Source organism: Macaca thibetana, chromosome 3 (assembly GCF_024542745.1).
Source record: "Macaca thibetana thibetana isolate TM-01 chromosome 3, ASM2454274v1, whole genome shotgun sequence".
Taxonomy (NCBI): domain Eukaryota; kingdom Metazoa; phylum Chordata; class Mammalia; order Primates; family Cercopithecidae; genus Macaca; species Macaca thibetana.
In genome coordinates this window covers 122,058,689-122,076,503 of record NC_065580.1, presented here as the reverse complement: position 1 = coordinate 122,076,503, position 17,815 = coordinate 122,058,689, and the positions used below count along the sequence as shown (strand labels likewise).

At 37.6% G+C, this 17,815-nt stretch overlaps 1 long non-coding RNA gene across 1 annotated transcript in view; it reads left to right on the top strand.

Annotated features, from left to right (window-relative positions):
• LOC126951484 (uncharacterized) overlaps window positions 1-17,815 on the top strand; it is a 65,107-nt gene that overhangs the window by 10,182 nt on the left and 37,110 nt on the right. The window contains exon 2 of the long non-coding RNA XR_007724489.1: window positions 7,007-7,148. This is a non-coding gene — a long non-coding RNA (uncharacterized LOC126951484). The remainder of the gene's footprint in view (window positions 1-7,006; window positions 7,149-17,815) is intronic.

Sequence of the window (17,815 nt, the reverse complement as noted above, 5' to 3'; positions counted from 1 at the left end):
CCATCCATATGACACAATCTCTTCCCCACCCCCACCCCCACCAAAAAGAAGAGAAACAAAAACTTCTTAATATACTTCATGGGGCTGATACTACCCCATTACTAAAACCAGACAAAGACAAAAGAGAAAGACAGGGAATAAAGTGAAAAACTAGTATGCCTCATAGACTTTTTGGGGCAAAGCAAGATGCCAGAATAGAAGCCTACCCTGATCATCCCCCTCAACTAAAATACCAAATTTTAACAACTATCTGCACACAGAAGAGCACCATCACAAGAACCAATTATCAGGTGAGCAATTATAGTATCTCGTCTTAACTTCATATCACCGAAAGAAGCATTGAGGACGGCAGGAGAGACAGTCTTGAATCATCGACGCCACTTCTGCTCCAACCTCTGGCAAGAGCCTTGCAGCACAGAAACAGAATCTGTGCACTTTGCGAAGGAAGAATGCAGTGACTGGGGGACTTTATCTTGCACTCAGTGCTGCCTTGTCATAGCAGAAAATAAGCTGTGCTGGGCTCAGCCAGTGCCCATGCATCAAGAGAGCATTTGGACCAGTCCCAGCCACAGGGGAATCACCCATCCCAGCAGTTAGAACTTGAGTTTCTCAGCAAACCTCATCACTGCAGGCTAAAGTGCTCTAGGATCCCTAGCAAACTTGAAAGGAAATCTAGGACACAAGGACTGTAATTCCTAAGCATCTCCTAGTGCCGGACTGGGCTTAACGTCAGGAGATTAGGGTGGCATGTAACCTAGGGGGACATCAAATGGAGCAGCTAAGGGAATGCCCGTGCCACCCTTTCCACAACCCAACGCAGTGCAGCTTACAGCAACAAAAGGGGCTCCTTCCTTCTGATTAAGGAGAGGAGATAGAAGAGTAAAGAGGACTTTGTTATGCATCTTTGAAACCGGCTGATCCACGGTAAGACAAGGCATTAGGCAGTCATGAAGGCCCATTCTAGGCCATAGCTCCTGAACAATGTTTCTAGGCACACCCTGGGCCCAAAGGGACCCTACTTCATTGAAGGGAAGGGTCCAGTCCTGGTAACAGAGATATTTGAACCAGAACAACTCTATCTTGAATAGGGATTGGGTAAAATAAGGCTGAGACCTATCGGGCTGTGTTCCCAAGAGGTTAGACATTCTAAGTCATAAGATGAGATAGGAGGTTGGCACAAGATACAGGTCTTTATGACTTTGCTGATAAAAACAGTTTGCAGTAAAGAAGCTGGCTAAAACCCACCAAAACCAAGATAGTGACAAGAGTGACCTCTGATCATCCTCACTCTCATTATACACTAGTTATAATTTATTAGCATGCTAAAAGACACTCCTACCAGTGCCATGACAGTTTACAGATGCCATGGTCATGTCAGGAAGTTACCCTATATGGTCTAAAAAGGGAAGGAACCCTCAGTACTGGGAACTGCCCATCCTTATCCCAGAAAACTCATGAATAATCCTTGGTTAGTATATGATCAAGGAATAACCATAAAAATGGGCAGCCAGCAGCCCTCAGCTGCTCTACCTATGGACTAGCCATTATTTATTCTTTTATTTTCTTAATAAACTTGCTTTCACTTTACTCTATGGACTTTGCCTGAATTCTTTCTTTCCTGAGATCTGAGAACCCGCTCTTGAGGTGCTTGCCATCACAGGGGTTCTTGCATCACCACACCCCTAGTTCCAGGTGGCTCACGACAGAAAGACTCTGTTTGGGAAAAAGTAAGGGGAAAGAACAGAAGTCTTTGCCTGGTAATCCAGAGAATTCTTCTGAATCTTATCCAAGACCATCAAGGTGGTACCAATATGAGTCTGCAAAAACCACAGTGTTATAAGGCTTGGGGCCCAAATCCCTTCAATATCTGGAAAACCTTCCCAAAAAGGAATGGGACTAACACATCCAGACTGTAAAGAATGCAAAAAAATACCTACCTCTTCAGTGCTCAGACATCAAAGAACATCTGCAAGTATCAACACCATCTAGGAAAACATGACTTCACCAAATAAACTAAAAAAGGCACCAGGAGCAATCCTGAAGAAACAGAGATATGTGATCTTTCAGACAGAGAAATAGTTATTTTGAAGAAGCTCAAAGAAATTCAAGATAATACCAAAAAGGAATTCAGAATTATATCAGATAAATAATAAGCAGATTGAAATAATGAAAAATAATTGAGCAGAAATTTTAGAGTTGAAAAATGCAATTGACATGCTGAAGAATGCATCAGATTCTCTTAATATCAGAATTGATAAAGCAGAAAGAAGAATTAGTGAGCTTGAAGACAGGCTGATTAAAAATAGTCACAGGAGACAAAAAAGAATAAAAACAATGATGCACACCTACAAGATCTAGAAAATACCCTCAAAAGAGTTATTGGCCTTAAAGAGGAGGTAAAGAAAGAGGTAGAAGTATAAGTTTGTTCAAATGGATAATATCAGATAACTTCCCAAACCTAGAGAAAGATACCAACATTCAAGTACAAGAAGGTTATAGAACACCAAGCAAAGTTAACCTAAAGGAGTCTACCTCAACGCATTTAATAATCAAATTCCCAAAAAGTCAAGATAAAGAAAGGATCCTAAAAACAGCAAAAGGGAAGAAACAAATAACATACAATGGATCTCCAATATGTCTGGCAGCAGACTTTTCAGTGGAAACCTTACAATCCAGGAGACAGTAGCGTGACGTATTTAAAGTGCTGAAGGAAAAACAAACAAACAAAACCTTTTAACCTAGAATAGTATATCCAGTGAAAATACTCTTTAAGCATGAAGGAGAAATAAAGACCTTCCCAGATAAACAAAAGCTGAGCGATTTTGTTGGCACTAGACCTGTCCTACCAGAAATGTTAAAGGGAGTGATTTGTTTTATGCGACCACCAGAGCAGGCGCCAGAGAAAAGGCAAGTAGGCGAGGTAAAAAAGAAACTTTATTAGCTAGCCAATGTGAAGGAAGAAAGGGCGAGGTTCACCGGTCTCTAGCTGTGGAGGACGAGGAAGTCGCTCCGGCATTCTCGGGCGAGGTTCCTAGGTCCACACATGAGGAGGGGCCAAGGAAATTCGCACCAGGCACCTGCCGGGAGCAGCTTTTCTGTCTAAGGCTTGGGAGTGGGAGGGCAATAGGTGGGACACGGGCATGTTGGGGGCGTTCTGTAGGTGCGGCCAGGTAAGTTTCGGTTTCCTCAATCGGATGCCATGTTGTGCCTGCACAGTTGGTCTGTATTTTTCCCGGGCGCGGGCTGCATTTTCCCGTCCGCGGGTAAGTTGGTGATGAAGAACCCAGAAATGCGCCATCTTAGTCATCTTTGTCCTCTCCCCTTGTCCAGACAGGGAGTCCTTCAATCTGGAAGTAAAGGACGTTAATGAGCAGGAAGAGATCATCTGAAGGTTCAAATCTCACTGGTAATAGCACACAGGAAAACATGGAATAGTATAACACTGTAATAGTAGTGTGTAAACTACTCTTGTCTTAAGAAGAAAGATTAAATAATGAACTATTTTCAATGGAGAAGGCACTGACTTAAATCTAAATACCAAACCTTACTACATACCAAACCCTTGTTTACCTTACTGTTTCTGGTTACCATCCCAAAACTTGCTTCACCCGCCCACAAACACAAAACTCCTTTTCTTTTGGTGGTATTTAAGCTCAAGATCTAATTACCTCATGAGTCATTCACCTGTGAGTTCTTCTGTGTGTTACATGCATGATGCTCAGGTTAGTAGTTTTTTCTCTTACTAATCCGTCCGTGGCCAGTCTAATTTACAGGGAGTTGGAGAAATTTAAGATGGGTTATTTTGCCCCTACATACTCAAAATTTATTATGGTATTTTAAAAACTTGATTAGAAGAGAAAAATCTTTTTAAGAAATAAAAGTTTAAAGAAAATAACTTACTTATAAAATAGCCGTTATTCACAGAGTATTTCTCTGTTGGGTCATGATTGCAGTGAGCTTCCATGGGTTTATGAGGAAACGTTTCAAGGACAGGTTGAAATTTCACTGTTTTGTGTAATTAGAAATAATTAAATTAATTTTTTCCAATGTCATGGAATTGAGGAAAACCACATGATTGAATTATTTACAAGTAGAAAATAAACTTTCTGAGAGTGGTCTACACTCTCCTTGTAATAATATAGTAATTTGATATCTACCTTCTTTATTGGAACTTGAAAATATCCCATATCTTAATATGCAAGTGATCACTATAGTAAGTAAAATATGCATTAGCCAAGATTAGTGATGAGTTAATAGTCCCATTTATAGAATACCAAGTAAAATGGTTGTCTTAAACAATGTACATCTAGTGAAGCAATATTTAGTTATGGAACAGTCTCATGGCCATAAAGTGTATTTTTTTTTTTACATCCGTGAAAAGGCAAATAAAGAATTACTTTAAAAGAAAATTGGATTATGTTTGATGCATAGAAAGTACAGAAATGTTCAGATGGATTTTTTTCCAATATGGGGAAATATTTAAAAATCTGATAATAGCAATTCAGTAAAAATGAGCACACAGCATGTAAAGAGCTGTTATTGAGACTTGGAGCAAATAATTGTTAATAATTATTAATTTTTTGATTGACAAAAGATAAACTGCATCCATTTATGAGGTACAATGTAGTGTTTTGACATATTCGTATCATGTGAAATAATTAAATCAAGTTAATTAACATATGCCTCACCTCACTTACCTATGATTTTTTATGATGAGGCATTCGAAATTTACTTTTAGTTATTTTGAAATATACAACACTTTATTATTTAGTATAGTCACCCTGCTCTGCAGGAGATCTCAAACCCTGTTCCTCCTGCCTGTCTGAAACTGGTATCCCCTCCCTGCTCAACAACTCCTTATTTTTTACTCCCTTCCCCCCAAACTTCTGGTAACTATCATTTTACTATCTGCTTTATGAGTTCAACTTGTTTAGATTCCATATATAAGTAAGACCATGCAGTATGTGCCTTTCTGTGCCTGGTTTATTTCACTTAACAGATTGTCCTCCAGATTCATCCATATTGTGCAAATGACAAGATTTCCCTCTTTTAAAAAGGAAAGTAGTATTCCATTGTGCCTATGTATCACATTTTCTTTATCCATCCATCCCTTGGACCCTTAGGTTGATTCCACATCTTAGCTATTGTGAATAACACTGCAATGAACATGGGAGTGCAGAAATCTCTTCAACATATTTGTTGCATTTCCTTTGGATCTATAACCAAAAGTAAGATTACTAAATCATATGGTAGTTCTATTTTTAATTTTTGGGAAAATCTATATACTGTTTTCCACAATGGCTATACTAATTTACATTCTCATCAACAATGTACACAAGAGTTATTATCTCCACATCCTCACCAACACTTGTTATTCTTCATAATTTTCATGATAGCCATTCTAATAGGTGTGAGGTGGTATCTCATTGTGGTTTTATTTTGCATTTACCTAATGATTAGTGATGCTGAGCATTTTTAAAATATACTTGGTCATTTGTATTTCTTCTGAGAAATATCTATCCAGGAGCTTTGCCCAAATTTTAATTGGGTTATTTGTTTTCTTGCTATTGAGGAACAAATGAAATTTGAGTTAGACACTATTTCCAGTGAGATTTCTGATTGGGAACCTGACATTCAGTCTCTCTAATTGTCTTTAGAGTTAAGTAGGTGGATTTACACATGTACTAAGTCCTCTAAGAGAAGAAGGGCTTGATGGTGTGAGGGACAGGAAGAGTTGTCCTGAAACTAGAATTTGAGTCTTTAAGGATGAGAGTTTGCAATCTTGTGTGAGGTGCAGAAGGCACCAGGACCTGAGAAAACAGCATAAGCAAAGCAAAGACCTGGAGTCTCAGAAGTAACTATAGCTCACAACATAGGAAATTTCTGAAGGATGAAAGGTTATAACTATGAACAGATAATCTACATAAATACTTATGTAATTTTATGCACAAGAGAACAATTTCTACATTTACAGTTTCTGCATGTAAAACAAACAGGTAAAGGAAGAAGTTTTGTTGTTTGCTTACTTTTCTTTTTGGTCTGCTTTGTTTCTTTATATCTTAAAATATTCAAGAATGATTTTGCAAGTAAAGAAAATGGCCCAAACAGTGCCAATTCTATTTTATCAGAGAATATCTGTATTTTGGGGCTACCAAATCCTTATTAAGAATTATGGTATTCCAGATATGTATTAGAATAAAAAACAGAGTAATATTGTGAGCCCACAAGATCTGCATATGTTAATTTCTTTGAGAAAAATGAATTCATTTCCCAAAAGCAAATGATATTTAAAGGCAGGGCCACCAGAAACTCCTCCAGAGTCTGTCACACTTGTATAAGGTACCTTTGAAGGTCACTCATATGTGGTTCTCTCTTTTGAGGCAAATAGAAAACTTCACTTCCCCATACCTCTGTGGATAGGTAGGACCTTGTGACTAATTCTGGCCAATACTCTATGAGCAGAAATGACATATATCACATCTAGGCTGAGGAGTTAATTGCTGGTGTAAGACCTAGTGCTCTATCTCTTTCCTGGGTTCTTAGAAAACCTCATGTTTCTGGAGGTGGAGCTACAAGAAAATCTTATGTTTCGGGAGGTGGAGCTACAAGAAAATCTTATGTTTCGGGAGGTGGAGCTACAAGGTGGACACACTGTGTCCTGTGTGGCTGAGCCTCCCTTCCCAGTCTCTTGCCAACCTCCAGTAATCACGAATTTAAAAAAACATTGTGTTTAACAACAGAGATTTTGGGCTTGATACCGAAGCATGATAAAAATTATTTTGACTACTATGAAAACCTATAACTAATTAACATGGAACTTTTTAGTAATTATTAAATCATATTCACCATTATAAACTTATTTTCCAAAAAACAGAGAATCATCTTTTCTACAAATAAGACAATTTTTAAATATCGAAAAGCAATTACGGGAGAAAACTGACATATACAATCTCACTTAATTCTCACTGTAGCTTATGATGTGCATCCTATTTCCCTTGTCTTACAGATGAAAAAACTAATGAACAGTAATTTCAAAGGAGATTTACTGGCTTGGTGTGGTGGCTTATACCTGTAATCCCAGCACTTTCCAAGGTCGAGGCCAGCAGATCCCTTGAGCTCAGGAGTTTGAGACCAGCCTGGACAACATGGTGAGAACCTGTCTCTACAAAAAATACAAAAATTAGCTGGGTGTGGTGGTATGTGCCTGTAGTCTCAGCTACTAGGGAGGCTGAGCTGAGAGGATCACTTGAGCCTGGGAGGCAGAGGTTGTAGTGAGTCAAGGTTGTGCCACTGTACTCCAGTCTGGACGACAGAGCAAGAGACCCTGTCTCAAAAAAAAAAAAAAAAAAAAAAAATCACCAAAGTTCGCATGAGTAATAAACAATGAAGTTATAATTCAAATCCATGCTTTATTTTTTTTCATATTATGTGCACTGGATTATAGGCCGGGGTTTCTATAGAAGCACAATTGTTTAATTGCAGGTCTCTTATCTGTAAATGTAAGTCTCTGTAAACATACAAGACATAGATCTCCCTGAATTCTTAAATCTTTAAATAGCTTAGGATTTAAAAATTTAAAATAGCTTAGCATTCTTCTTCAGTAACTTTATTAGTTTATAGAAATATAAATAGATTGATATATACCTACATACATTCACACATTTCATCTTAATCTTTAGATTAAGATAAAATAATCAAGCCTGTAATCCCAGCATGGGAGGCCGAGGTGGGCGGATTCAGTTTTGCCTGTAGTCCCAGCTACTCAGGAGGCTGAGAATGGCGGGAACCCATTTTGCAATAGCCGAGATAGCGCCACTGCATCCAGCCTGGGCAACAGCGTGAGACTCCGTTTAAAAAAACTTCTTTGGTTTGTTTGTCATTTTGAATATTTTAAATGATGGTATTTTAAAAACCTCTGTGATTTGCTTTGAATCATATAAAACTCCTGATAATCCAATTCTATGAACTTCCATCTTCTAACTTATTAGACAGAGCATGATTTCTGAATGAGCAAACCCTGAATCTGAACTCAAGCTGCACCATCTCTAGTCATGAGATTTGAGGCAAATGTCTTGGTGTAAGTCTCAGCTTTCTCTTCTGTTTAAAAGAATAGTAGTACCTATTTGAAAAAATGTATTGTTAAAATTAAAAATCACATTTTTAAAGTAAAAGAAATTACACTGTATCTGCCTCATGGTTGCAAAGTAGAAGCTGTTTGAATTAGGTTGCTTTTAAATTTGAAGATGAGAATGAGGAGTATTTTAATGTCCATTACTGGGGAGCTTTCTTGGAATATTAATTTCATGACTCATCATCTCATCTGTATCAGGATAAATCAGACAAAAAGTATCATCTGTCATCTAATAATTGGCACACCATACTTTTTGCATATTTATTATTCCGATATGTTAACCATTTTTAAATAGACAATGACTATACTTAATAATCTACATATAATTAGGCATTTTCCCCAAAGGAATATTTTTAGTCAATTACCTACAAGTGAACATTATAATTGAGGTAGAAGATAGATGAAATGACCGTGTGAAAATGAGAACTATTTTTCAATTAGAATTAATAAAAAATGAAATAATTTTTATAATTCAGCAAAACCCATGTTTATTTGAAAAACTATAGTATTCTGATATGTTATTATTCAAGTGTAAGAGTTGATTTTTTAAAAGCCCACAAAAGCATTTTTAGAGTTTGGAGACATGAGAGAATCCTACCTTATTATTAGAAGACTTTGGGCAAGTCATTTATTTTCTCTGAGTCTCAGGAACTTGAAACGCAAAACAAAGTGATAATATTTTTACCACCACTTTCACAGGGATATGTATAATGCATATATACATGCTTTTCCAATTTATAAGTTTCTGTACAAATATACATGTTTTTTATCTAGACACTGAGCAATTATATATTTTTTCATACCAAAAATGTTACTAAAAGCATTCCTTATGTGGAATATTATAAGCGGATTATTCTTATTCTCATTTGATATCCAAATCTAAAACACAAGTTTCATTTTCAGAGGACATGGTTTGGGCTAATTTGGATTGATAATTTAACTTGATCTAAAGTATAACAACCTTTAATGGGTATTTGTTATTGTCTCTAGACTTTCTAAGAATTTGTAGTTTAAAAATTCTCCTTTCATCATTTTATGGGTAAGTGTAAAAAAAAACCACTCAGCTATATAGTGGTATTTTTATAAGAAAGTGAGAAGAAACGATGATTGATTTTTATTTTCTGTAATTTAAAGGATGATTATGACAGGAAAGGGCTTCTGAACAATGAGGATAGAGAGACTGAGGAAAAGAAAGTGCTTATTTATTTTAAGGCTGATGGAAGAATTACTTTCCTGTTAAGTACTTGTTCATAACTCTTATTATTGTTCACATATTGAACTTTTACTTCTAGTTTAAAATTTAATGGAATTTGCCTTAAAAAATAATTCCCACTCTCCACCTTTTTCTATTATTCTAATCCAAATCCTTTTCGTGAGCCATAGATATGGACTTCTCATGTTCGGTTGGCTGCTTTTTGTGTTTAGGAGATTATATTTGAATACTAAATTTTATCTAAGCTCTGAGCTAACAATACATATAAAAATAGCACATCGGACTAGTTCTGAATTTAGAAAAAGCGTATAATTGTGCTTTCATTTTCTTCTGGTATTGTTCAAATTGCTGTATTAAACAGGCAAAACAATAAAATTTTAGTTGAGCTTTTACATTTCAGCACATCTAAAGAAGTAAATTTAGAGAATGATGATGGCACATTGAAAACTGGACTTGAAAAATCCAAATTCGTCTTCTGAGTATTCTTCAGACAGACTCCTTGGCAAGCATGAGCATAGCTTTCCATGGCTTTCTAACACTTCAGAGCATAGGTTTACGTGGCTCAGACCAAACCAGAGCCAGGGATCTCCATTGCAGAAAGGATACAAGCATGAATAAGCAGGAATCTCATCATCTGATATTTTCTGCTATCTTGGGCCATTCTCGGGTGCGATGTGGCCAGAAGGCATTTTAGTACAAATCAAAAACAGTAAACCCTATTTTCCACTAAATTACCCTTTTGCAAAATACTGATTTATTTGATTATTGCAACTGCATTCAAAATCACTCTCTACCTCCTTTACTGCAAAAATTCACAATTACACCATGCATAACCTTTATTAGACAGCAAGACAAACATGCAAATAAATAAAAATCAAAGCTAACTGAGAATGTGTTCTACTGACAGAAACAAGCTCTGAAATGCAGACAGAGAATTCTAAGTAAACCACCAAGAAGTTTTGCTAAAGGCCATTAATAAATGGCATAAAAGTAAATCTGGCAGATTTCCTCAAGAACTTTATATTGCTAATTTTGAGGGCGAAGGCGTCTGTATCTTCTACAAATATATCATGGTCTTAATATTTCAAATGTTAATATTTCCTTTAAAAAATGCTTCCCAAGCATGCTCTACACACAGCAGGCACTCTGAAAATGCTAGTTGATTGCTGGTTAGATTTCATTTAGAGGAGATCAGCTGAAGCAAATAGATTTTCAATGAAACAGTAATTGCTTGCCAGGAAAGAGATGACTGAAAGAAGCGTGCAGGACCCCCTGTGGCCATACCACCCTCCTCTCCTTCCATCACAATGGGCACAAAGGCTTGGAGTCGACCATGCACACGAATCACAGGAACTCCCTGCTGGCCACTCCGGAAAGCTGCTGCAAGGCCCTTGTTTAGATGATCTTAGTGTTAGATGGTAACACTTGAGAATCCATGATAGTGTAGAAGTTCAAAAATAAATCACAAAAATATACATGATTTTAGACTGATGCAAGAAGCACTTTGTAGAACTCACTCAAAACAAAACACAATGCATGCATCTGACTTTAACACAAAAAGTCCATCCTTGTGTTTGGAGGGCTCTTCAGGAAAGTGTTTATTTATTAATCCGGACATTCTCCTCCCTGAGGCAATGCAGCCTAGTTGCAAAGGTCATAGATTCCACACCCACAGTGCTTGATTTCACCTCCTGTCTCTGCCATGGAATGCTCTTCAGCTGTGTGCAAATGAGCCAACCACTCTGTGCTTACTTTCTCAACTGTAAAATTAGTTGTTACAGACAACATCAACCTCACAGGATAGTTGTGAGACTAAAGGGGTTAATCATTTATAGAAAGTGCTTACCACAGTGCCTGGTGTATAGCAAAAATACAAGAAATGCCCTTTATCATTTTTCTTGAGTTAATGTCATTAAATATATCCATAAAATTATTCTTCCTCATGAATTTGGAAACTATTAGAATGGATACAATTATTACATTGTTCTATGTAATATCAAGTTTACTTTAAAATATTTTTAAAACCTCCTTTATAAAAATAATGTTAATTTTTTAAATTTTTTTAAAGAGACAGAATCTCATTATGTTGCCCAGGCTGGTCTCGAACTCCTGACCTCAAGTGACCCTTTTGCCTCAACCTCACAAAGCGCTGGAATTACAGGCATGAGTTACCACACCTGAGATTTAAAATGTTTTAAATGTAATAGGATTAAACGATTAGAATACATATTCCTGTTCTGTGCCATAGAGTCATATTTTCTTTTTTTTTTTTTTTTTTTTGAGACGGAGTCTTGCTCTGTCACCCAAGCTGGAGTGCAGTGGCGCCCCCCGGGTTCATGCCATTCTCCTGTCATGTGTTTTGGAATTCACTGTGGTTCAATACTCTATAAGCTTTCATTTTATTTTTGAAACCAGCTTTTGAACATTCAATGGAGAAGTAAAACACTAAGACATGATTGTTTAGTCCAGTTTTAAAAGAATGTATTTTTTCAGAGAACCTATTTAATTTCTTAGGTTTCTTAATAGATTATAGAAAATTAGGTTGTCATTGGGATTTTGTTAGTCTTTTTGTATCTTTGAAACATTTTGTCTTTATATTACAATGCTAACATTTAAAGCTTTTAAAAACTGTTAATGACTTTTTTCCAAACTGTTTTTTTAAGTGTTGAATGATTCTCTGTATCTCACATGATGTTCCTTTTATTTAATTCATTCTATCTGGTATTGATTGGTGTCTTTTTCTTCTTTTAGTGTATATTTTAGCCGACATCATTTATTTTTAATAACTTTTGTGGGGTTTTTTGTACTTTTGTAATGTGATTATCATGCATTGATTCTTTTTTTCTTAATAAATCCAAGAAATAGGTAAGTTTTTTAACAGACAAGTTTAACATGTTGATGTTAACATGTTTAACATGTTGATGATAATTTTTAAAACTGTTATATCTTCTGTCATACTGTGTTATGCTCGTGTTGAATTCATTTGTTTTCTTTACTTGCAATATAATTTATGTTTTAGTTAATTTTATGCTCCATGATTACTGTGTTATATGTTCTGATTATAATTTTATCAACGTGTAGGCTAAAATCTATAACAAACATGTGAAACCCTATGGTTGACATGATACTGGATGATCAAATAGAGCCCTATTAAGGGATCTTGCTGCACTGATTAGTTGTGTTTTTTCCTGGTCACCTCACTCTGTCTGTGAAATCCTAGTCATAAGTTCCGAAGTATTCCACTTTAAAAAAAGAGAGAGAGAGAGAGAAGGAAAGGAAAGAAGAAAAAGCAGTGTGCCTTCCCTCATCTCCACCTTCCCCTAGAGCTTTCAGTGTGCTTCCTTAGACAGCCATGCTGCTTGAGCAGCATCGTTTCCTCATGTCCCATCTCCTAGAATCAGGCTTCTGGACTCTTCTACACCTAAACGGCTCTCGCTAAGGTCGTCGACGACCTTGAGGTTTATCAATTCAATAGGCACTCTTTATTCCTTTCCTTACTCAACTCCTTTCAACATTTGAAACCCTGATTCCTACAGAGCAGGTCTTGGGCCTCTCGCTCTTTGGTGCCAGCTCAACCTCATCTCAGGAAACTGGATTCCTCTGAAGCTCATTCCACAGTGCTCTGTTCTTTTCACTCTATATTTTCCCTAAAATACTATCATCCAATTGCATGGTTTTAAAAGTCACCTAATGCTAATGACTATCAAAATTGTATTTGCATCTGGACTTATCCTTTGTACTTCAAATCCAAGTACCTAAAAAATCTCAGATACTGTCACAGGTTTCTCAAACTGAATATTGAAAACTCCCGACCGGGCCGGGCGCAGTGGCTCAAGCCTGTAATCCCAGCACTTGGGGAGGCCGAGACGGGCGGATCACGAGGTCAGGAGATCGAGACCATCCTGGCTAACACAGTGAAACCCCGTCTCTACTAAAAAATACAAAAAAAAAACCTAGCCGGGCGAGGTGGCGGGTGCCTGTAATCCCAGCTACTCGGGAGGCTGAGGCAGGAGAATGGCGTAAACCCGGGAGGCGGAGCTTGCAGTGAGCTGAGATCTGGCACTACACTCCAGCCTGGGCGACAGAGCGAGACACCGTCTCAAAAAAAAAAAAAAAAAAAAAAAAAAAAAAAAACTCCCGACCTTCCCCTGCTAGCCATCATTTCCTCTAGTTTTCTATCCATCAGTAAATGTCGCACAGTAAGACTTAGTAGCCTACACACACACACACACCCCCCTAAAAGTTTTTCTTGGCAATTCCTTACCCCTATTAGTTTTTAAATTTATCACCAATTTGACTGATGCTTCTAAGATATATCTTAAATTCTTCCCATATCCAATGCCCCATCACCTGCTGCCAGGGCCACCTGGCCTCCCTTAGATGTACAATTGACAGCTGTTTCCACAATCCTTCAGTTCTCAGGTGAAGCATCCTTTTCCGTAGGCTTGCCTTGACCACTCTAACTCAGCAGGACACTTCCTGGCTCTCTGTTGTAGTGCCCTGCTTGTTTTCTTTCTTGCACTAATCACTATCTACAATCAATTTCTTACTTAGTTACTTTTTAAAATATATATCCTTCCTAAATTGCAAAGTCTATAAATGCAAAGATCTTGCCCATTCTTTTGTTTATCTAACATAGACCCTGGTGCATAGTTTATACACAGTGTTTTTAGAAATAACGGGCCGGGCATGGTGTCTCAGGCCGGTAATCCCAGCACTTTGGGAGGCCGAGGTGGGTGGATCACCTGAGGTCAGGAGTTCAAGCCCAGCCTGGCCAACATAGTGAAACCCATCTCTACGAAAAATACAAAATTAGCTGGGTGTGGTGGCCGGCACCTGTAGTCCCAGCTACTCAGGAGGCTGAAGCAGGAGAATTGCTTGAACCCTGGAGGCAGAGGTTTCAGTGAGCCGAGATTATGCCCCTGCATTCCAGCCTGGGTGACAGAGCAAGACTTTGTCTCAAAAACAAAACAAAACAAAAAACAAACAAAAAAGAAGGTATGATTACAAACACACAAATGGATTTACAACATTTGTCCTGTTAGCTTCCATCTTTGGTATTTTGCACAGCCACACAGTCAGCATTATCCTCTGTAGTTGAATTGCAGGGAGGCTGTTTGAGACTGAAGATGGTTTCTACCATAGCGATCTGGTGTACAACAGGGATCTATGCCCTGAGTCTACATGGAGAGGTAGGAATCCTGAAAACTCCTTCCCCTTCCACAAACCTCTCAGAACGATTTATTCTGAAGATAAAAGATTCCAAGAGGGCATGACACATTGACCACAAATTTATCAATTTGATACGTTGAAAGTCTGTCCTGCTGAGAAGCAGAATTAAAAGCCAGGTGATAATTACTTCCTTGCCATTGTAAGCCCGAGGCTACATTTGTGGGGAGAATAAGGAAGATCTAAGTTCCTGTGAAGGTCAGGAGACGGTAGCTGCATGAAATAATTTTAACTCATTTCTCTGCAAAGTTAGTTGAGATTCACAGTTAAACACAATGTGTTCAATTATGCAAAAATTACATGAGTGGTCACTGTAGAATATATAGTAAATTCATATTCAATTTGGTGTTTTTTTTAAATTACTAGAAGGTGAAAGTGATGAGGCATATTACATGATAGTCTCATTTAACTCGGTATCCCTAAGAGGTTCAGTGAAGCAACATCAGTTCTTTTGTCCAAACGAAAGAACAACTCTAGCTGTTTAATGCAGTGTGATCTCCAGGGAGTAGACCTCTGGGTTCAGGGGCCACATGCTCTTCTCCATATTCTAAGTGCATCTGCCATTCTATAGCTGTACACCAGCCTGTAAAAACCTTCCTTTTAAAGAGTAACATATGGTGTTATATGCCTGGAATATAACATATTCCATGTGTTATATGTCATGACTGGATATAGTGTTTAAAATAGCAAAATGAAAAATGCTTCCTTGAGTAGAGTCATGGTTCTGTTTTCACATAAGTGAACCAAGGTTTATATCTGTAACAACAGCTTACTAGTTGCAGGGTTATGGTTAAGTCACTTAGGTTTCCTGGGTCTCACTTTCTTCAGCTGTTAAATGGGATACTTAGAACAGTTAATCTTTAAGTTCTTTATCTTTTTTTATTATTATTATACTTTAAGTTCTAGGGTACGTGTACACAACATGCAGGTTTGTTACATATGTATACATGTTCCATGTTGGTGTGCTGCATCCATTAACTCGTCATTTACATTAGGTATATCTCCTAATGCTATACCTCCCTGCTCCCCACTCCCCCCTCCCCACAATAGGCCCTGGTGTGTGATGTTCCCCTTCCTGTGTCCAAGTGATCTCATTGCTCAATTCCCACCTATGAGTGAGAACATGCAGTGTTTGGTTTTCTGTTCTTGCTATAGTTTGCTGAGAATGATGGTTTCCAGCTGCATCCATGTCCCTACAAAGGACACAAACTCATCCTTTTTTATGACTGCAGAGTATTCCATGGTGTATGTGTGCCACATTTTCTTAATCCAGTCTGTCACTGATGGACATTTGGGTTGATTCCAAGTCTTTGCTATTGTGAATAGTGCTGCAATAAACACGCATGTGCATGTGTCTTTATAGCAGCATAATTTATAATCCTTTGGGTATATACCCAGTAATGGGATGACTGGATCAAATGGTATTTCTAGTTCTAGATCCTTGAGGAATTGCCACACTGTTTTCCACAATGGTTGAACTAGTTTACAGTCCCACCAACAGTGTAAAAGTGTTCCTATTTCTCCACATCCTCTCCAGCACCTGTTGTTTCCTGACTTTTTAAAGATTGCCATTCTAACTAGTGTGAGATGATATCTCATTGTGGTTTTGATTTGCATCTCTCTGATGGTGAGTGTTGATGAGCATTTTGTCATGTGTTGGTTGGCTATATAAATGTCTTCTTTTGAGAAGTGTCTGTTCATATCCTTTGCCCACTTTTTGATGGGATTGTTTGTTTTTTTCTTGTAAATTTGTTTGAGTTCTTTGTAGGTTCTGGATATTAGCCGTTCGTCAGATAAGTAGATTGCAAAAATGTTCTCCCATTCTGTAGGTTGCCTGTTCACTCTGATGGTGGTTTCTTTTTCTGTGCAGAAGCTCTTTAGTTTAATTAGATACCATTTGTCAATTTTGGCTTTCGTTGCCATTGCTTTTGGTGTTTTAGACATGAAGTCCTTGCCCATGTCTATGTCCTGAACGGTATTACCTAGGTTTTCTTCTAAGGTTTTTATGGTTTTAATCCTATCATTTAAGTCTCTAATCCTTCTTGAATTAATTTTCATATAAGGAGTAAGGAAAGGATCCAGTTTTAGCTTTCTACTTATGGCTAGTCAATTTTCCCAGCACCATTTATTAAATAGGGAATCCTTTCCCCATTTCTTCTTTTTGTCAGATTTCTCAAAGATCAGATGGCTGTAGATATGTGGTATTATTTCTGAGGGCTCTGTTCTGTTCCATTGGTCTATATCTCTGTTTTGGGACGACTACCATGCTGTTTTTGGTTACTGTAGCCTTGCAGTATAGTTTGAAGTCAGGTAGGGTGATGCCTCCAGCTTTGTTCTTTTGGCTTAGGATCGTCTTGGCAATGCGGAGTCTTTTTGGGTTCCATATGAACTTTAAAGCATTTTTTTCCAATTCTGTAAAGAAAGTCATTGGTAGCTTAATGGGGATGGCATTGAATCTATAAATTACCTTGGGCAGTATGGCCATTTTCACGATATTGATTCTTCCTATTCATGAGCATGGAATGTTCTTCCATTTATTTGTGTCCTCTTTTATTTCATTGAGCAGTGGTTTGTATTTCTCCTTGAAGAGGTCCTTTACATCCCTTTTAAGTTGTATTCCTAGGTATTTTATTCTCTTTGAAGCTATGGTGAATGGGAGTTCATTCATGATTTGGCTCTCTGTCTGTTATTGGTGTATAAGAATGCCTGTGATTTTTGCACATTGATTTTATATCCCGAGACTTTGCTGAAGTTGCTTATCAATTTAAGGAGATTTTGGGCTGAGACAATGGGGTTTTCTAAATATACAATCATGTCATCTGCAAACAGGGACAATTTGACTTCTTCTTTTCCTAATTGAATACCCTTTATTTCTTTCTCTTGCCTGATTGCCCTAGCCAGAACTTCCAATACTATGTTGAATAGAAGTGGTGAGAGAGAGCATCCCTGTCTTGTGCCAGTTTTCAAAGGGAATGCTTCCAGTTTTTGCCCATTCAGTATGATATTGGCTGTGGGTTTTTCATAAATAGCTCTTATTATTTTGAGATATGTTCCATCAATACCGAATTTATTGAGAGTTTTTAGCATGAAGGGCTGTTGAATTTTATCAAAGGCCTTTTCTGCATCTATTCAGATAATCATGTGATTTTTGTCTCTGGTTCTGTTTATATGCTGGATTATGTTTATTGATTTGCATATGTTGAACCAGCCTTGCATCCCAGGGATGAAGCCCACTTGATCAT